Genomic DNA, 21,666 nt, shown 5'->3' with positions numbered 1-21,666 from the left:
GTTCCACTGTACAGAGCAATTTATACCCATTCAAACTGAGTAGTGCACTTCCATTGTTGGATTTAAAAATGGACTAAAGGATTTGTTGTCTAGGTAAATTAGCGTCTCACTGCTCACTCTTGCATTTATGCTGCTATAGGAACTCTGCATACTTCAGTTGGTTAGCAAATAGCTGTCTCTCTGCAGGAGATTTTAGATTTAATGTAATCTTTCCATGCTAGCTCTCAAATACTCCAGGTTTCTTGAAATGCTTTCCCTTGGATACTGTTGCTTTGAAGGATACTTATTTTCCTTTTCCTTGATGTTGAGTTTAACTGATCCTGTAAAAGCATGAGTAAATCAGTATTTTCAAGGTGAGTAAAAGGACTATAGCATTACCAGTTCAACTCCCAGAGCTGAACACATGGAATGTTACCAATAATAGGACTAGACAGAAAATGCTTCCCTTTTGTGAGACATCTCAAAGTCTGACACTTTGTATTTTCTCCATGTTCTTTTGATAATGGAAGAGTTTGATCAAACTGGTTGCTCTGTTTACTGGGTCTAATCTCATCTGCAGCCTTGAAAAAAAGTATTCCACATCTTGGGTCAGTTCTCTAACCTCTTGGTTATTATCTTTAGGCTGTGTATTTTTTCAATGAGCTGTTTTTTTTCCTTCCATTTTTAATTGTTAGTTATCCTTTGCTTAATATGGCTAAAACAAATTTAAGGTGACATACTAATCTGTAAAGCTGCATAGCTGTGAAATACTGATGTCAGTCAAAAAACTCTATTAAATACAGGACTTGTTAGCAATGTTGTTTAAGAAATTCTGCAAATTGTTGATAATAGGCTAAAGCACAAAAGAAGAGTTTATCCTCTAGAAATATATTGCAATTGGTGAAATATAGTCTTGTGTAATTTTGGGGTATCTAGCAGGTTTGCTAGGAAATTTCTCATGATAGTAAAATCTCTGATATTTCATAAAATGTAAGAAGTGGCACATCTGAGTTGCTTAAAGTATTTGGTACCACGTTGTGTGTGAGACTTCTTGGAATAAAGTGACTGAATTAGGATCTGTGTATATATTTTATTCAAAATACTTACCTAATTAACTTTGTTTTTCAAAGTCAAAGTTTAGCATTCATTTTGGACGTTTTTTCCCTTAAGCATGAGACTAACTGGGAGATGAGTCTGGAGACCTTTTGTGTCATTTTGAGTATCTCATTATCCTAAGTCTTAGAGTTGCTAATCACTCTCTCAGTAGTATTGATTACTAACTGCAGCAGTGCCTCTCTCTTAGTTTGTGTTTGATTCTTTCACAGGACACTATCCCTGTGCACCCATTTTCCACCTGTATGAGAATATGAGTAAGCTTTTGTATTTTTCTTAATATTCTTTTCCTGCTTTTCCTTCCCCATGCTCTCCTGGCAATTTGTTTATTGTCATCTTAGAATTATGTCATAAGATCCTCAGGCCAAAGATGTAGCTTCAAAGTAAACACGATATAAATAATACATGATGTAATATCATGAGAAAACCAACTCTGCTAAAGCACCTGAGTTAGTCATTAGCTTCTATGAAAAGTCTTACAATTAAAGATTCTATACATGGCTTTGTTTCTCCCTCTTCTCTTTGCTCATTTCTGTGAAGAGTAAAAAAACTTTTGCCTGTACCAGACACTTTGATCTGAAGGAAGTAACTGCTCTTTTTTTTTTTTTTTTTTTTTTTTTTTGTACCTGCTAAGCAAACCATTCACTGCTTTAGTTGTCACTCTGCATAAGTTGTTAAGTAAGGTTTATTTCACTCCCTAGTCTCCAATGCATTCTTTTTGAAGTCTAATCTTTAATTTTAAGTAGATGTGAAATAATTTTTAGACTCTGTCTCTGTAATGTGAAGCCTTTGAATTTTTCCTTAAAATTATTATCTATACCTATTACGTTGCAGTCTATAGCTGTTGATACCATCTAAGCATCTGTATTTTCTTTTTTTTTTTTTTTTGTTAAAATTATATCATGCATGTGAATTACTGGTATATTATGGAAAGGCTGATGTGTTTATGAGCAAGCTGTTTGAAATGCATTAAAGGCCAGAAAAATATTTTTAGGTTGGGTTAAGGATGACTAAGTATCTAAATGCATATTTTCTAGAGGTGATAGAAATGAGAAGGGTTCTACTTGTGTTTGAAGAGGCATTAGATCAGAGGGAAGGCCACCTGTTCAATCTATACCACTTAGAGTGCAGCTTATGCTTCTGTCTAATCTGATCAGTCAGCCCATCACTCAGGAACAACAAAATTGCCATTCTGATCTTTACAAGCAGAACTCTGAGTTCAGCAAAAGTGGATTGGTGTTCAGTAAGCTCTGAAAATGAGATGAGAGATAGGACTGAATTGGTATTTGCAAGTAAACTATTTGACAGTTTAAACATTATTATTATTAAATGTCCTTTTTTTTTTTTTTTTTTTTTTTTTTTTGTACTCCCAAAAGGGTTATGTTTGAATTTGGGTTGAATTGAATTTGCAGTTGGGGAGGTCTTTGTGTCTTTGGGGTTTTTAAATCTTTGTTTGGTGTTTTTTTTTGTTTTGTTTTGGTTTTTTTCCCTCTCTCTCTTTGTCTTTCTCACACATTCTTCAAAATGATCTACATTGGCTGGTCAACCCACTATCTTAGCTCTGCATTTTAAAAGGCAGCTGTAGATCTATTTCATTATTGTTGTTAGCAAAGCTTGTAGGAACAGATGGACTTTCCATTGTTCTCTAAATGTCAACAAGTGTAGCCCTGGTAGGCCCTGAAGAGGAATCTTTGGCTTGTCAAGTTTGTAAAAGGACCTCCATGAAACATTGTAGAGCTGAGAGCTTCAAATGGAAGTGCTTTGTTCTGTGTTTGCAGCCCCAAGAGCAGGGCTGGCCCATGCTTCTGTTGATTTCAAACTCTCACAGCTGCTGAGTGTGGAAATGCCTCTTTGGGAAGAGGGAACTTGTAGAAAGCTGTTGGCTACATCTTGGAAGATACTTGATTAAAACCAAATGTTTTAATGCACTCTCTGCTGCTTCTGTAGGCGAATGTTCAAGCAGTGTACACATTATTCACGAGCATGGAATGGCAGTGTTGTGTTGTAGCAAAAGGAGAAACTCACTGTATATAGAAATGGGTCTCTTTACTAAGGTGCAAAGAAATCCTTTTTTTCGTTCAGTACTGCTGATGTCTAGTGGTAGGTTTTGGGTCCTGCTACTCATGAAAAATGTGGACTGCCTAAGGAATTGAAAAGAGGAGGGAAAAGATGGAAAGATGAGATGTGGCTCTTTGTCTAGAAAATGTGACTAGTTCCATGTCAGATATGAGGAGTGAAGATTTGTACGAGACACATCCTAAAATACCAAGAGCCAAGTACATAGTGGAAGGGAATAAAATGCTCTTCATGCTCAAGGTGAAGTCAATAAAATGTAGTAGCTTTAAATTTCAATAAGAAAAGAGGGGAGAAAATATTTCCATTGTAAGGATGGATATTGTGGAATGAACAGACTAGGGAGGGAAACCTGTGCTTTGTCTGTAGAGGTGTGAAATTGTCCATACAGGAAACTCTTCAAAACAGTTCAGACTGGTACCTGCTAGGAAGATTTTGGATTAATTGGTAGTACTTTGGTCCACAAAGGTAGAGTGGGTGAATAAACTCTGACATTCCCAGTTTTTTTTTCCACCCCCACTGTCTGTAATTCTGTGAAGCTGCATGTAGGGTGCCAGGGCCTGAATTCAGCACAACTGAATGATCCCATTCAAATGTCAGAATGTGTTCACAGAGCTGTGACAAGGTCCACATGAACAGTAAAGCCTTGCTGATTTGGAATGGTAAGCTTAGATTAATCCAAGTTTGAAGGGACCTCAGGAGGTCATCTGATCCAGCAAAGCAGTATCAAAATTAAATTCAGGTGAGGTTTTGCAAGGCTCTGTCTAAAGTTAGGTCTAGGAAAAACCTCTGAGATGGAGATTCATCAGTGTCTCTGGGCAGCCAATACTTGACTGTTTCAATTTTTGATGGTTAGATTTCTTCCTTATGCCAAGTTGGGAAATCTCTTGCTTTGTTTTATGACCAGTTCCTCTCGTCTTCCCTGTGTGAGCCTCAGAAATGAGCTTGGGCCTTTTGTCTTTGTAATCTTCCATTCTGCACTAAAAGAGAGGAGACAAGGCCTGGAAGCCCAAGAAGATACTGAAGAGCTTTGTTCCTTTGATCTGTGGGAAAGATGAGGTGTGGGGGACATCTTCAGCAAAGGGGGTGCAGCTCTTCTCCAGTTGTGTTCTGAATATGGTAGAACAAGAACAGAACATCAAGAACAGATTCTTGAGGGACTGACAGTCATCCAGGGGTGCTGGTGATATGGCTGCTATCAGGAGATAATGTGTTGTGAGCATAGAACGCATGAGGTACTGGAGAAAGGTGAAGTACTGGAGGCTTTTGTTGTTTGTTTGCATGGTTTCTGTACTCTTTCTGTATGAAGTCTATTCATTCTCTTCATATGACCCGCTCCTCCCTGTTTGGAAGACTATTTCATGGTAAATGCAATATTGCAGCTGTGAAAACATTTGGAGGGTGATTCAATTTGAGCTAACAGTCTCCCTTTTTTTTTTTTTTTTCCCAGCAGGACTATGTGGTGCTCACCTGTCTGCATTTTCTCTGCCACAATTTAAGCTTACTCATTATTTTGACTGAGCTGACTGATGGGAATAATTACCCTCCATAATTTTTTAATGCTTCTTTGCTTTTCAGATGTGCTCTCCTCAGCCATCTCATAGAATAATCTCTTTTTCTGTCCTGTACTGTGACAGTTCATGTTTCATTCTTTCAGTTCTTCTGGTTTGTTCAGACAGTATTTTTTGTATGGCAGAAGGAAATGTGTAGAATAGTCAGTGGTTTATCACATGAAGCATGTGATACTCTTGTGAATACAACCCAAAGCATTGATTACCTTGGAGTGGTTTCTTGTGACTCTTTGAAAATCAATTATAATTTGTGCATTATCAGTTTTTGTCTTGTGAATAAAAAATGGATTTTTTAACTTGATTTATTTATTTAGATTTGTGTATTCATAAAATGCATGTGGAACACTGGGCAAAGTTCACCTTCAGTCTGGTTTGTATTGCTGGATATCTGCCTAGTATGTGTAAGAGTTGTCTGGTTGAAGTTCAATCTGTTTAAAACAGAGGAATGTATTGGTAGTGAATAAAATGCTCCAAAGCTCATAACTGAGTCTCTTAAATTTATATGCTTTTGATTTCTCAGACTGTAGCTAAGAAATGCTACTGACTTCCAAATTTTATCAGCTATGTCAAGGAAATATGATTAATTGTAGTCCAGGTGGGCAACTCTAACTGCTCCTTTTATGTGTGTATTCTGTAATTTATACATGCAGTTTTCACCTTAAGAAAGCTTCCTTTGTTCAAAGCTGTATGTCTGTGCAGGGAATATCCACTGGGACAGAATGCCTGTCGTGTACTGCAGTGCTCTAGGGATGGTTGCTCTCCTGTTTTGCCACCTCCTTGGTGTAAGAGGGAGTGGTCACTCCAGCACAGCAGATGTGTGTGAGGTACTCTCCTTTGCTCTCAATTGGTATCATGTTATTTTTCTGTTCTGATAATAAAAAATAAAATGTAGGAGATACTTTTGTGTTCAAGAGGTGTCTCTGCTGCAGCTGTTACCAGCACTGGGAATCCTCTGGATATACTGCGGTGTGTCAGGGTGGGTGATGCTGTAGACCTTTTATGGGTCCTTGCTGAAGTGCCAGGCTGAGCTAATGGGTGGTTAGGGGACACTGGCCACTTCACTTCCAAGACTGGAAATAATTAATCTTTGTGACTCCTTTTGGCTATTTTTCATCAGTACAGAGTTAAGATACACAGAGGTGCACTGCTGTTTATAGGGTCCGCTCTGGCGTTGAAGTAACAATGAGTGTATCTGCTGAGTGTTCATTCAGTGCTGAGGAGACTATAATTGCTTATTCATCTAGGTATGACTGGAGCACAAAGCTATGGTATATCTTCAATTACTTCGGAAATAACTGAGAAGTTTTGTTTCCAAAAGAAACGGACATTCAAAGCTCTCCCTTTAGTCCTCCCCAGCTAGATAGGGATGCCAAGATGAAAAGTCCAAGCCATGGACTTTCCAGTTTCATTGTGAAGTCTGAAAGGTTCAAAGACAGCCAGAAATTGTTTCAACTAATGCACGAGTCTTTCTGCATATCCTTGTTATGTGCCATTGCATACTCAACTTGCTCAGTTCAGTGTGCTTGTGACTGATGCAAAAATTGGAGGAGAAATACAGATTACACAAGGAGCTTTCTTGGAGGGTGTGGGACTTTTTAAAAGAAAAAGGAAAGAGGTTCTTTTGGCTCGTTTTTTTCACACTTGAGTCTTGGTATAGTTAGTTTAAATTGCTAGCTGAGGTAGGTAACAAAGGACTACACATACCATATTTCATTGTGGTGTGGGTTTTTGTTTTTGTCTGTTTGTGTTTTTTTTTTTTTAAGTCCCAGCAAGAATTGCTAGAGCTACTGAAGTAGTTTCTACTTTGTCAGCAATTTTTATGTGGAGTGTCACTGTTGGACTCAGCTGCTGAGTCTTTGTGTTGCTCCATTTTTGCTGCTGTTGCAAGACCCCTCTGCCAACACCAGTGCAGCAGATCACAGATAAACAACTTAATGCACTGCAATGGCTGCCAGGGAGCAGAGGGTGGAAGTCTTGCTTCTCGGAACTGAAAACTCTGTGATACCTTGAGATTAGAATGGTAGTATAGGAAAGACACAAAAGATTGTGTGAATTTTTTGTCCATTCTAACACTTAATGACATACTGTGTAACACCCGTCAACTGGATTTGATTGAGAATTTTTGTTTTCTGTTAAAAACATGATTGTTTTTGAAGTAAAACCAAGTCCTGACCTCAAATGCTGAGTCAAAGAAATCCTCTCCTTTCATTTGTGCCAGGTAATTCTGCTTCCTGTCCTGTCTTTCTCACAATTTCAATTTGTCTTGTTCCCATTTTTCAGCCACTGATCCTTAATTCAGTGGGCTGGAAATGGTTAACCCTAATACTGAGTAGAGCTGGGAAATAAGCTATTTGTAGTTTTCTATGCCTTGCTAATTATTCATGTGATGGAGCTTACGTAAGGGCTGCATTACAGTTGCACTTCATTTGATGACAGAGTTCTGTATTTCTGTGTAAACAAAAGTCAAGTGATAAGGCATGGGCAGGCAAAGTCTGTAGTTGAAACCAGGGAGAAAAAACAAACTTTTCTGGGAGGATCTCAAGTTCATAGCATCTGCTTAGCTGTCATGTTTCTTGAAAAAAAAAAAACCAAACCCACAAACAATAACAAAAAACCTCCATAACTATCCAATCCTGACGGTATTTTATTTAAAAAACCTCTTAAAAAGCTGAAAGAGCCTTCTTTGCTATCTTTCTTGCCCTAGCTTTTCTTCAGATTTACTGGTGAAATCCCTTATCTAAACTGTTAATTGTATGTTTTAGCATGATGTAGCAAAATATTAAAATTTTAAACAGCTCAGAGTTTTCTCTCTTTGACACAAATTGTAAAAGCAGATGGTCTTAGGAGAAAAAAAAAAAAAAAAAGAAAAGTACCTGTTTTGGAGAAATATGTGAATTCCAGGGTAAAAAGTACTGATCTATTGACACCGTCTTAAAGACTTTTTAAAATACTTGCCGACAATTTCTGTAGAACACCAGTTAGCTTAACAAGCTTTGTCTAAATATTCAATTTTTCTTTCTAAATATCTGGTACCATAGCATATGCTGGAGTAAATGGCCTTTTACCCCTTTTCTCCATCCCTCAAATGCTGTCTGTAGTGCTAAGAAAAATTCTTTGAAGTGGAAACAAGGTTGGCCAAAGCTCTAGAGCTTTGTTATTGTGGAAGGATGTTCCTCCCCTTTTCCTCCCCCAGGGTGGTAAGTGGTTGAAGCTGAGTGCAGCCATGGAGTGAAGTCAGAGGTGTGGGAAGCAGCTGCCTGATTCATAGCAGTTGGCAATGCACAGTTTGTAGCTGGTGTTAATATCCAGTCTTCTGGCTTCATGGTGCTGGTGAGGAAAACTATCTGAAAGAGCTGTGAATTTATGGATTTTTATAGAGATATATATCTGTCTGTAGCTTTTCATAAATGTGTGACCCATTATGAAAGCTTCAAATAAGCCTTAGTGTAATACCCTCCCTGGCCTTGGGGCACTACCAGTATGCCACAAACACACTATTTTGTATGAACTCACTGTATAGATTTCCATTTCCTGGTGAAGTTCCTTCTTAGCTCCTGGAAAACCTTTGAGCACTCCCTTTATGCATTGTCCTCTGAGATCTCACTTAAGCCAAAGCAGCTCTTCTGTTGTCTGAAGTTAAGTGCTTGGATGTATGAGATGCTTGGTCACAAATTTTTTTTGGCAGGCAGCAACCATCTGAGTTGCACTACAGCAAGACAGTTTCCATAAACGTAAATTTCTAAGGCAATCTGAAACAGTTAATGTGTGAATACTTAATTTAAAAGCATCTGTGCTGCCTCCAGTGTATGAGGGACTATGAAGTCTAATGCAGACAAACCACAAGTGATTTGCATTGATGATTTCTGGGAACAGCTGGGAGATGCCCGATTTAGAAGTATTAGTTGCCAAGAAGAGCTGATTTAATTGAATCAAGGCAAAAGAAATGGGTTTTGACCTTGAAGCAGCTTGTCAGGACAGCCTTTACCTTATGTCCCCAAGGAGCTGTGGCCAAGCATTCAGCAGACAGAAATGATCCCAGGATCAGGTGTTGCTGCTTTGTGTGCACTGGAGCTGAGGGAGACTGGCAGGGCAGTGCCCAGGCCAGCAGCTGCACACAGCAGAGAACTGTTCCAGAAATGGAGTCAGAGCCTCCCAGGCCTGTGATGTAAAATGGAGAAATGGAGATAATTGCTTTCAATTTGTGTGAACTACCCTGCTCCTTTTTTTTTTTTTTTTTTTTTTTCCCCCCCGGTGTGTGCGGTTGCGGTTGTTCGCTATGTTTGTTTTTGTGAAGTGACTTTGCATTAATAGTTTTGGATTTCTGGTTGCATTTGTAATCTTATCAGGGAACCTGAGCTGTAATGAAAAACTAAGCCTACAGCTAGGACATGAAGCAGAAAGTGCTTAGCTTTGCTGTTAGGCCAGCATAGATAATGGTTGTCTAAAGCAGGTGTAAGTAGCAAGAAAGTAGCTGGTTCTTTATAAACTTTATTCGGAGTGTATGCCATGAGTCCCGTGCAGCTGTCAGTGTACATTGTGGTGCATGACCAGTGTGCACTTGTTTCATGGATGTTCTCTGTCCTGGAGCTGATATTTTGGTGAAATGTACCAGTATTAATACTAGTGGTAATTCCAAACTGTCAGTTTGCTAATGCAGCAAATCTGTGTGCCAGTAACAATTAAACCAGGACAATGACTGTGTTTCCACAATGATTTCCACACTGAATTTGTTTAGCCTAGGCAACAAGGAGCTCCTACTTGCCTTAGAGTGGAACCTAAACAGTTACAAAATCACAGAGTTTTTCTATTTTCTATATTATCATAAGTGATGAATATGAAACCAGCCCATGCTTTCCTGATGAGGTAGCAAAGCATTCTCTTTCACTTTCTCTTAGGTTAAACTCTCCAGTGATATATTGGATATTGTAGGCACTATTTATATAGTGTCACATAAGCCCTTCTGGACTGAATGAAAGGCTGAGCATGTGAAATGGCAGCAGCTCAGCCCTAAGCACAAGTCTAGTTGCAGAGGAGAGCTCTCTTTCTTCTAGCTTTGGGATTTGAGTTTTTGTGTGGAAACTGGCTTTCCTGAGAGGTTCCAGATTCCAGTGGATTTTGTGCACAGGTGATGTTCAATGAGGCCCTGATATAGCAGTACCAACTCCAAACTTACTTCACCAGTCAACTGTGATAAATCACATTCTTTTGACTTCTTGTGTTACTTAAGCTCCAATTATTTCAGCTTTCCACTGGTATTTCATATAAATGCTAAATGCTCTCTCACTAACAAACTTTTTCCCTGTCTCCTCTACGACAACTGAAAGTCAGCCTGCATTTAGCTGAACAAAAGATTATGGCCTGTAGATAACCTAAGTTTGCACCTGGTGGAAACTTCAAGGAGAGTGTTGGTTAGGATCAGTACAGAGACTTGCAAACTCCTCAGCTTTGGCAGGGATGGAAGAGTGGAGGAAAGGTGGGGGTGAGTTTGGGGATTGACAGTTTATATTTGCCTGAAATGCTTTCAGAACAGGAGCATCCAGCATCGTGCTCAGCAATCCGTTTGAAGCATGGGTCAGTGTGGGGAAAATGCTACCTACTGAATTTTCAGTGTAGCTTCCTGTAATGTCCTGATTTTTAACTAAATTTTTCAAGCCAAGGAAGAGCAACAAGGTAGTCAGATTTAGAATACAGCTTAATACAGTGTCATTGCATAGAAACAGGAGGATGGAAAAATTCTGTTTGAACCTTTTTCTGCTGATGTGAATGATTTTGTAGCCTTGCAAATAGAATGAATAGACAGGAAGAAAAGAATTAAATTTGAGGATTGACATTCAGACATAAAACAATGTGTAGCTGAAACAGTATGGCTGGAGAAGGTGGATAACATTGTTTCTTTCTGTTTTGCAAGTTTGAAAACAGACAGTACTAAATAAAGCAAGTGAGTTATTTTTCCTTACTCCAGGGTTAGGATTTACCAGCTCAGAGCTTTCAGTCACTGCTTGAACAGTCTACCTTCTGTTCTGGAACAGAGCAACTTCTGTTCATTAGAAACAGTCAACAATAAATATGAAGAAATTTTCTGCAGTTTGCTTTGGAACTTGGTGTATTGGGTGTTATGGATACAGCATGGTTTTTTGTGTTGATTTTTTTTTTTTTTTCGGAGGCGTGGCAGAAAAGTCATACAGTGGTTTTTGTTCCAGGAATGTTGCTTTGAAAGTTAACAGAGTGAAGGCACTATTCAGCTGGGATTGTTGAAACACTGTTTTTAGCTGTCTTGTCCCATTGTGAAGTTTCTGGTTATTTTAGTGGTGTTAGCTAAGCAATCATTTCAGTCATGATTAACTTGTAATATAAACTTGTAATTCAGTCATGACAACTTGTAATTTTTTTTAACTGACCTGACCCTTCTTTTGTTTTATTATTTAATTTAAAATTACTTACGAAGTGGCTTGTAGCTTTACTAATAGGTATGTTGGTAACTTTGTGTTTGTTTTGAGTTGGTGAAGTGTAATTATTGGACTTGTATAGTATATAGAGGTATAAAGCAACCAGTTGCCCTAAACTTGAGAATATACAACTGGGAAGACAATGTTTCTTTATGGAGGGAAAAGAAACGAAAACAATTTTCAGAGCTACAGTAGTCTTGCCATAAACATTTAATAATTTGTGAACTATAAGAGCTGGGAGCAGAAGTGAAAATGTGTGGGTGTTTAAAAAGGAAATCTGGGTAAAAGAGGCAATTAAGGATTCTTTATTGCTGCAGACATAGCAAACCTTTTAAACTTTGTTAAAAAATACATATTTTTAAAAACTAGGCTGCTTGGAAGAAGTAGTGAACTTCAAGAACAGACATACATTTGACTGATGAGGAAGAAATTGAATGAAGCCTAGTGTTTGCATGAGTGCCAATTTTTTGGTCATGTGGATAACCTTGCCTTACATCAGTTCTTGGCTCTATTCAAAACAATATTTTTCTATAGTGAAGAAACATCTTTTTCTTGCTTATTTCTGAATATATTTGTTGTATTTATCAATGCCTTTAAGAAATCAAGAATAAGTTACAATGTGAGGAAATTCCCAAATGCATGTACTTACCCTTCAAATATTCCACTTAATTGCATTCAATAATTTTATTTTTAAGTTATTCATTTGACTTGGTAGACAAATCTTTTTTGTATGTGAGGGTGTGTAAAAATAATATTATTGCTCTGCAAGAAGGGGTTTTTAACTTTTGAGCCAGAAATCCACTGTCATTTCTGTGCCTTTATGTGGGCATTATTGGGTCATTTGTTGATGTAGTGATGCTGCTGGCAATGTTTTTGAAACCAGCTGTCTCATAAAACTGCTTTTAGTAAAGTTTGACTCTGGTAGCTAAATATTAGTTAGAAATGTGCTTTCTAAAAAGAGTTGACACCAAACACATTTTTGTTGACCAATGTTCTTTTTGCAAGCTTGGTATAGTTGGATATGTTGGGCTGATTGGTTGCTGGCATACAAGAATATACAATGCATACTCAAATTGTCTCAAAATTCCTGAGTTCTAAATGTGGCTGAACTTAAATTTGGAGGTACTCAGACAGTGTTTTTGTGGTTTGGTTTTGTTTGATGGTGTTGTGGATGTTTGTTTTTGGGTTTTTTTGGTTTTTTTTTTGGATTTGTAAAGGTTTTTGTTTGTTTTGGTTTTAATTCTTTCCCATTTTCCCCTTGGACCTAAATAAATGTTATTCTGTAGCGTGGTAAAGCACCAGTGACTGCAGTGGTTTAGGTGGTTGGATAGCTTATATCCAAAACATTACTTTTGACAGTGCATTACTTTGTCAGCTGAATTCTGACACTAAAATTTCTGGAAGCAAAGTGTCTCGAAGGCACTGGCAGCACTTGTTATCCTGGCTCAGGGACACGAGGCTGCTGGGCTGCGCACTCTTCAGAAAGCCTTCCTTAAACTTGGTTTTGGTTTTTTTTTGGTTGTTTGGGTTTTTTTAATCTGAATTTACTTGCAATGGCATTTGTTTAGGACATGTAAGCACTGTTAAGCATTCAGTCATGCTGCAGAAAGTTGCTACAGGAAGTGTATTCCTTTTCCTGATGTTTTCTCTTGTCACATAATTAGTCTCAGGCTCTGGTAAGCTTTACCCCAGCAGTGTGACTCAGCCACTCCTCACAGCTGTGGGCCCCAGAGCAGGAATGATGAAGGCTGCTGAGTTTAGAGCTAAAGCTATATTTTGGAGGAAAAAATCCTCCATAATTTGGAAAAAAAATATAGGATGTCTATTCTCTTTCTTTTGTATGTAGAGTTGCTTTCTTCATGGATCCACCCTCAGAAGGATATACTCGCTGGCTTAACTGGCCTCTTTGTATCCATGAGAGCCGTAGTTGTACACACACCAAAATACCTTTTCTCTTGATTTTGTGACCTCTATGTTCTTTGTGTTGTAATTTCTCAAAATAGTAATTTAGCCTAGTCTTCATTATTGTTGGTGCTAGTGAAACACCACCAGTGAAATGAAGATGGTGTTTCGTACTTCTAAGCGTGAGCTTAGTAGTCATAAAAGCTAAAATACATTTTTCAATAGAAACCTTTAACTTACAAGAATCAAGTGCAGTCATTATAAGAGGGACAGATTTAATATGCAGCTTAAAGGCAGTATTGTCCTTAGTTTGCTTTGTGGAGACTGGACTTGGTATATAAATATATGTGGAGCACAGCCATCGAATTGCAGACTGGTTGAACCCTCTGGTAAACTACAGTTTCAGTGATGTGGAGCAGCCATCCAAACCCACAGCCACAGATGGTTCTGCTTCCTTGGGGTAAATGTCTTGGTTACAGTTTCCCTTGATCTCTTGTGTTGGTTTTGAAGACATTTCTTTGGTTTCTGATTGGCTTTTTGGAAATTTTAGGTTCCCAGACCACCGGGGGAAGAAACCTGTTGTTCATTTCTGAACCCAGTATTTGGGATGTCTCTGCCCTTCTGCCAACTGCGGGGTGATGTCCACAAGTGCAGTGTAAACAGACAAAAAGCTGAAAGTGTACTTAGGGCTTTCTAAGACTGGAAGCTGCCTCTCAAATAACAATTGAAGTGACCTAGCACCTTCTGCAGTTCCTTTTTTCCCTCTCTCATTTTCAAGGTGATAAAGCTTCTCAGGGAGTATATTTTCAGAGTTAATCCTTACAGGAGAGGTAGCTAGTGAGTGGCCTGATTATTTCGGCGTATGTTTATTTCACATGTTCCATACAGCATGGTGTCTGGACCTTGAGCTGATGCTGAGCACACTGTACTACAGCTAAATGCTGTGTTTCATTGTGCAGCAGAAACGCTCACTTTTGCTTCTTGCTCTGGAGAATGACTTGTTCTTGCTCCCTGATGGGGAGAGGCACCTCGGGCTGATCGGCTGAGTGGGGATCAGGTGACTGGAGTCCCTTTCAGCGCCACAGTGCCTTTGACCCTTTCAGCACCGAAGCGTGTTTGACCCTCTGTAACCGAGGTCTCTATTCTGCCACCTCATTGCAGGATACAGGTGTGCCTGCATTCCTGTATGGCATGAAGTTAATTTAGAGTTTTACTTTTAGAAGGTCTGACTCCTTCTTTTATTTCGTGCTCATAAACCGTAAATACTTCAAGTCTTAGTTCATAAGTTACACTTTGATGCATTTTTTTAGCTCTCATTTTATCTAAGATATGGTGTTTTTGTCTCTATCTTACCTTTCTGAGATGGGTGACACATATAACAATAGGTATTAAGAAAACCAAGGCAAGTAGCACAGTAGAACAGTGTAAAAAAAATCTGTTGGCCTTTGGAAAAGACATTTCTGTTTAGTTCTACTCAAACTGCACTTGGATCTGGAGGTGTGCCAGTCCTGTGCTTGGCAGGCGTGTGGAAGCTTATGGTAGTGCAGCTTTTCCATCAGAGATGACCTTGTCTTGAGCTAGAAATAACCAAGGCCAGTACAAACCCTGCAATACAGTTGTCCCTTCTTTCTCTCTCTCTCAAAAGTCAAACTTTTCTCAAAGGTTGTGTATTTCTTTGCTCACTGTAGAGTAAATCAGTTCACAATAAAACCACACGAAGAAGGTTTGCGTGGACACATTCATTCATGTTATCAAGAAAGATGTTGGATGTCTTCTTGATGTTCTGGAGGATCTGCTAGCCCTCCTGTGGGGATGGTTTGGGGAAGGCAGTATATGGAGCAGTAGCAATTATGTCAGAGCAGGCCTGGGTGTTTCCCCTCTGCGTTTTCTTTTCTTAGCAAAAGCGCAGGGCTGTGCCTGCCAGTGTGAGGATGCCATCTGTGCTGCACAGCCTGCTAGGCTGATACAGAATTGCACAGAGTTAATCTGAAATCACAGTGCTAAACTGTGTCCTGGCTGCCCAGAGATACAGCTATTATACAGCTCCTTCAGGATCCAAGGCAGAGCAGCAGCCTCTGGAACTGCCTCAGCCTGGCACTGCCAATGTCATCTCCAGCACGAACAGCTAATGGCTATGGGAGCTGACCAGATTCAGGCTACTGAAAAGGGTAATTGTTTCAGGGAATTAAATTTGTCAGTAAAAATGAAAAAAAAATTCAAGAGGTAGAGTTTGAGCATGTGGGAGGACTGGACAAATTTAATTATGGCAGTAGTATATTTCCTCAATTTAATTTTGTTCTGGTTTGCCATTTGTTGCTTTCTCATTAAGTACAAACTGGAAATGACAGTCTGTAACACTGGAATAAAATATTTTCTGCATATGTTTTTGAATAGAATTTTTTTTTGTTTGCATTACAGTAAGTTAGTGATTGAAAATGTAATACCTCAGAGCCCATTTGGTAATTTAGTGGCTGATTTTGTTGGATGTTTTAAGTTAAGGCTTAATGGTCATATTAATGGCTACTCATGGTTTGAAGGGATGCTAATACCTTTTTATCAGTATCTTAAGAGGACTTTGGAGTAAAATGTGGATTATTTAGATACTGCTTAAGCTTTTGCCATGGTCTTTACAGCATTTTTATTTTAATTTCCATGACTGTTTCAGGAAGTTTTATTCTGTGGTATTGTCATACTTGTATTGCCTTAGGACACCAAGAAGTTTTTGGGTACATCAAGTAGGTAAGTGTTAGTACACGTGCACAACACCTGCCTCACTTGTGCTTGCTAGGAGGTGTAAATTTAGGCTGAGCAACACCTAGGCTCTGCCAGTCTTCTCTGGGCTCTGGGCACACACCTGCTGGCAGCTCTGGGCTCAGTCTAGACTTTAGAGAAACCCCAATGGGAGCAGTGCCCACATGTTAGGTAGGAATGATGGAGTTCCAGGCACAGCAAGGTAGTGCTCCTTGCCCTGGCTGGGTGTCTGCTGTGTGCCTGGGCCCCTGGCACAGGGTGAAGCAGGTTCCTGACCCATGGCAGGGGGAAAGACTTGCCCCTGTGCTGGGTGGCTGAGTGCCTCAGCTGCTGAGCCGTGTCTCATGTGGTCACTGTAATTTGTATGGCTGTTATTGCATGTCTGTTTTTCCATCTTGATACCAGTACGTGTAATACTGGTGATTGATACCATTAATATGGAGTTATATCATTAGTGATGCCACTATTCAGAAACTCTCAGTAGGTGATAGTTGCTGCTACGAGCCTAAAATATTTGCTCCTGCACCCATTTTGCTGTTAACAAGAGGTAAACCTGGAGTTTCTCATATGATAGATCTTTTTGTATCTTTAAAGCTTGTTGCATTTATCTGAACTACACCTCTCATTCAGACATTATAGTTGTGGTCTCATCTGAAAGTGTTGCTTATCACAGAGCAAGATTCCAGTGTGTGCAAGCAAAGATACTGAAAAGTTTATGCAAGCCTAAGTATCAGGTGTCTGAGATGAAATCTGTTTAGCTTTCTTTACTCCTTGCCTGCTCTGAAGGGAGTTTAATGGGAGTGATCTGATGAGTGTAAATTTAAGGGAGTAGTAAGATGAGGGAATTCTGATGCTGAAGTAAGAGTTGGAAGCTGTTTTCTTTTGGATTTGGGCAGTTTTTGTCTGTTTCCCAGTTCATATTGCCTGCTATGCTTCACTAAATACTTTGTTAGGGGTTTCTGGATTTAATATTGCATATACCCACATGTGAAGCTTAATCGTGTAAAGTTTAATAGGCTTGGTGTAGTAAGAGAACTATTGGAGAGCCTTGGGTTTCCAGGCTGTTTCCTGCTCAACACAGCACGTGGTTTGAATTTATGCATTTCTGAGCAAGGTGAAAACAGCCCTTTCCCCACAGAGCCATTCTAATGAAAAAGAATTTTACATGAGGCTTCAGACTAATCTTTTCTTTCCAGCACAGAGCTTCTGGATAGTCATTGCAGTCTAAAAGATTAACCTATGATTATTTTTTTTCTGCTTTGCTTTCTGTAAAACAAGAATAATTTGATTCTTTGCCTTTTTTAGATCACTCTTAGAAATTCTTGTGTGCTTATTGCTCTTCTGTAGAGGTGCTGGGGAAGGCATGTGTAAACACTTTTATTGTTACCTGTTTTTAGAGTTTACAGTTCTTCTCATGGAGATGCAAATTAAAAAAATCACTGGCTTCGTTTAGTACATGAAATGAGATTAAGGGGTGACGTGATCGTGGATGGTTAGAGATTGCTGGGGTAAAATTAAATAATGGAAAAGTTCTTAAAGAAACAGGCACAGAGGTAAAATTGTTTAGTAGCTGAAAAGTGATATGTGTGTATATATAATATATATATCCTTATAAATGCATGTAGTTATTTATGTAAATAATGTATATTTAGATCACTGGGGTAACTTTTCATCCCTAGAAGTAAACTTAGGATGCTTTTCGAAGAGATACGATCTTATCTAGTTTAAACAGGAATCAGTTCTGTAAAGTCTGATGTCTTGCATAACACAGGGTACTGGCCTGATGATGACTGTGGTCCCTGAACTGTATTATCTGAGCCTGTTCTAGCGACAGTACCTTCAGCAGAGACACTGTGCCCCTGTTCTGCTGAGGGATTAGTTCCAGTACAATGCAGTGCATTACTGTGCAACTCCCTAATTTGACAACTTGTCCCAGTGTGCTGAGGCAGGAGAGATTTAGGGGATTAAGTTTCATGTGTGTGGCCTGGAGGTGCTGTGAAGTACACGTAAACAAGAATTGGGTGTGTTCCTGCTTTAGAGAGGAGGAGAGGGAAGGATGGAAAGCAAAATGTTGTTTGGGAAGTTGCCACATCTAAGGAGATGTGATTGGAAATAGGTAGAAAACACCTGATTGTCTGCAATTAAGAGAGTAGCCTGAAAAACAGGTGGGGTGGGGCCATTTAGAAGACAAAATGGGTGAAGTCAAATTGGTCCTGGAGAAAAATCCCAGTGGCTGACTGCCAGACCACTGGTCTGGGCAAGGAGAGATGACCAGAATGAACTCTTTGACATTTTTAAAGTGTGGGCGCTGCCTGCTTTGCTGACAGAAGTGACCACAGTAAGACGTGAGAGTGGAAAATGTTTGGCTGTAAGCAGAAATGAAAAAAATCACTTTCCCAATTCATGTGTGGGATGGAGAAGGAGGAGATGTTCCTATAGGCAGTGCTGGAGCAATGTTTGCTGGACCACACATTCAGTGCAAATAGTAAAACTGAGAGTCTCCAGGTTTGGGTGATGCACTCACACTGTTCATAAGTGGCCAGAAATCAGGTTGAAGGGGAGGAATTTCTTGCTTACTCATTGAGGACATCACTTAGCTTCATGGCAAACTTACCAAGAGAGCTGTATAGATTTCAGAGCAAGAAATATCTCTTGAGGAAGACCTCAGGTTGGGTGATGCAAGTTTCTTGTCTGCAAATCTCTTTTGGGGAAGATGTCATTCAAACCTGATGCAGTCATGGTCTGTCTCTGCTACCTCTCAACTCCCCAGCAGAGTGGGACATTGTGTAAGACCAGTGACAGAATGAGAAGGAGCTTCACCTGTCTTTGGTGTGAAGCTTCCCTGTTGTAGTGCAGTCTTGCTTGGTTTTTCCTTTGTGTTATGTAAGTGCTGGTGAAATGCTGCTTTTTCTCCTAGCCCTGCCTTCAGATCTAGCGGTGAGTTAGAGAGGAAGGACACCATCATCCCTGCTGGAGCTCTGAATGTTGTGTCACAACCCAGGGCAAGTGGCTGAGCTGGTGAGAAGCTGCTAGCAGTGCCACAGGGACCCTCAGCTCAGCTGCTCTGTGGGCTGGTTCTGCTGGGCTGATGTGTACAGGCTTGCTGCTGTGCAGCCCAGCTCTGGGAGGTGCTGCCTGGCTGCAAGGCAGGACCTGGGCGGGAGGATTCTCATGGGAAGTCTCAGCCCAGCGACATCGAAACTGCTCGCTTCACAGTCCTGTCATCACTGTAATAATTGTCATGCAAATCGTTGATGTTTTAGGCATGCTGTTCCTTTTCATGGTCACTCAGCTTTTGCTTAGGAGTAGAAAGGAGAAATTTATTCGGCACCTGTCATAATTGAATCAGTTCATCAGTGTGGAATTTATTTTTTTTTTTTTAACGTAGAATAAAAACGTGGGAAGAAAAACTTTAAAAAACTTATCAACTTCATTCTGCAAGATAATCTTAAAAGCCTTTTGGAACTGGGAAGAAGTTGCATTTTTGGGATACAGCAAAGCTTGCTTGTTGTTGAAAATGGGTTTTCCATCCAGATTTCTAGAAGAGGTCTTCCTAGGCTTTTTTTGCTCTGGAGGGCAATGAGACATACCTCTGGAGCTTTACAAGTCCTCAGACTTCATTCTTGTAAGGACAATTGATGGCCTCTGTGCACTGGATTAGTAAAAGAATAAGAATGCTTAGTCTGAAAAAGGAGCTTGCCCTCTGACTGACTTCACAGCAGTAAAAGAAGGCAGCAGAATTACCTACTGAGTAGGCATTTTCTAAATATTGTTTTAGACAGCAAGCTGCAGTGTTTTATTTGCTCAACCTTCCAGTTGTGTAGAATGCTTTTAGAAAAGGCAGATGATTAATTTTTCTTTGAAGACTTTCTCTACCTAGAAAAAAAAAAAAAGCTATTTTATTACCAAAGCTTCCTTAATTTAGAAGGAAGTAAATGTATTACAAGCTTCCCTGCATATTTATCAGATTCTGTGTTTAGTCAATGCAGGTACAAATGGACCAAGTTGGTTGTTACTGAAAGAGTTATGTAAATCCTGTATTACTCTTAGCATTCTTATTTCATTTAAATAAAAATCCTTATGATGTTTTTAGAGAGACAATGTGACCTATATTACACACTTTGTGTCCTTAAATGCAAATACTGGTTGTAGAATATTTATGCCTATTTTGCACATCATATAATCTTTTCTTTAATGGTATTTTTCAAAGGTTTACCTTATTTTCTCTTTACACTAGAGGGTAAGCTGACAAGGGTGGTACCTTCTGATCATTAATGAAGTTTCCATACTGGAATTAATGTGTGGAAAACCTTACAGATAAATTAAGGTTAATCTCTGGTGTCACACATGGGATGTAATGAAACCCTGAGAATGAAAAATCTGAAAAATACTCTTGACAGCAATGCATATCCCTGGGTGAAAAATCCCAAATCTGCAATAAAATGTAGATACATGCTCTGAGAGAGGTTTTGTTTGTTTGTTTTTCCAAGTAGACTATTTCTAACTTCCTCTAACATGTACATAATTAGTCTGCAGCAGTCCACTCAGTTGCTGGATTCAACTCTCTCTGCATCAGCAGGTGTTGGCACAGTCACAGTAGATCAGCAGGTAGCTTTGGGTCCTTATGCTCCCATTAGATTTTGGAACAAGTTTTGTGTGTTTGGAGTTGAGCATTTTGGCTTCGTTTCCCCTGAAGGGGGTGTAAATTGTGCACACTGAAACTGCTCTGTGATCCAAACCAACATGTGATGTCTGAAGGTGTTGGGGAATTTGCTTCAAGGCAGCACAGCCACTCTGAACAGAGCATTAATGTGCATGTGGCCCTTAAAGCATGGGATAGGAGATATGTGCCTTCTGTCAGATCTTTGACACTGTGTAACTGGAAGTAGCCACACTGAAGCTTTATATAATTGGAGGATCTATATAAAATATTCCATTTTTCTGTTTGTATGTAGCTGTGCTGCTGGTTTTTTATCATTCTTATTCGCCTTCCTTGTCACGTCTTTTAAGCTGCACACGTTTTGGTGTGGGTTTTGTTTCTTTGGGATTTTGGTTTGGGTTGGTTTTTTGGTGCTGCTTCGGGAACTTGGAAATACATATTTTTAAAAAGGTAGCTTTGTAAACAAATTATTAGGTACATATGGCTAGAACAGTGTTAAGTGGACCAGAGTTTTCCTTCTTGGTAGTTAATCATTAGACCAATTGAATCACAAGCTTCTGCAGTCATTATTAGTCATGAGGCCAGTATATTCAATTTTGATGAGGCTGCAAGAGTGTTAAGAATGCAGAGGAATTAATAAAATTATAGAATATAAGAAGTTCAAGCTATATTCTACAAGTTATTTTGGTAAAATAGGAAACTGAACAAACTAAAATAAAAGCTGAAATTTACCTTAGAGGGGAAATAATGAGGAATGAGACAGTCTTACCTTTAGAACTAGTTAAATATTGTTCTTTTTTGTGTTGTCTGAAGGTATACTTCTTCACTGAAATCAAACATTTCGCAGAAGTGTTCTGGCTGTAAAAATTTCCTTTTCTGACAAAAGGAAAGAGGAAATGTGAGCCTTTTTCTTGCTGTCATTGCTCTCACAGCAAGGAGATGTTATCTTTAACTTAAGATGTTATCACAGAATATTCTGAGTTAGCAGGGACCCATAAGGGTATTCAAGTCCAACTCTTGAGTGACTACAGGAACTGAACCCACAACCTTGGCATCCCTGGCACCATGCTCTAACCCACCGAGTTAGGTGTTGGTGGGTCCTTACTCCCAAACTGCTATTTAAACTATCCTGTACTTTTTCACATTTAACTTGCTTGGGGGAAAAAATAAA

General features: G+C 39.3%; 1 protein-coding gene across 9 annotated transcripts in view; it reads left to right on the top strand.

Annotated features, from left to right (window-relative positions):
• Positions 1 to 21,666, top strand: part of KIF21A (kinesin family member 21A) — an 86,950-nt gene that overhangs the window by 6,807 nt on the left and 58,477 nt on the right. The gene's annotated exons all lie outside the window — the stretch shown is intronic.

The sequence above is a fragment of the Sylvia atricapilla genome, chromosome 5 (assembly GCF_009819655.1).
Source record: "Sylvia atricapilla isolate bSylAtr1 chromosome 5, bSylAtr1.pri, whole genome shotgun sequence".
Lineage (NCBI taxonomy): Eukaryota > Metazoa > Chordata > Aves > Passeriformes > Sylviidae > Sylvia > Sylvia atricapilla.
The sequence above is the reverse complement of the archived record's forward strand: the minus strand, read 5'-3'. Positions and strand labels throughout refer to the sequence as shown.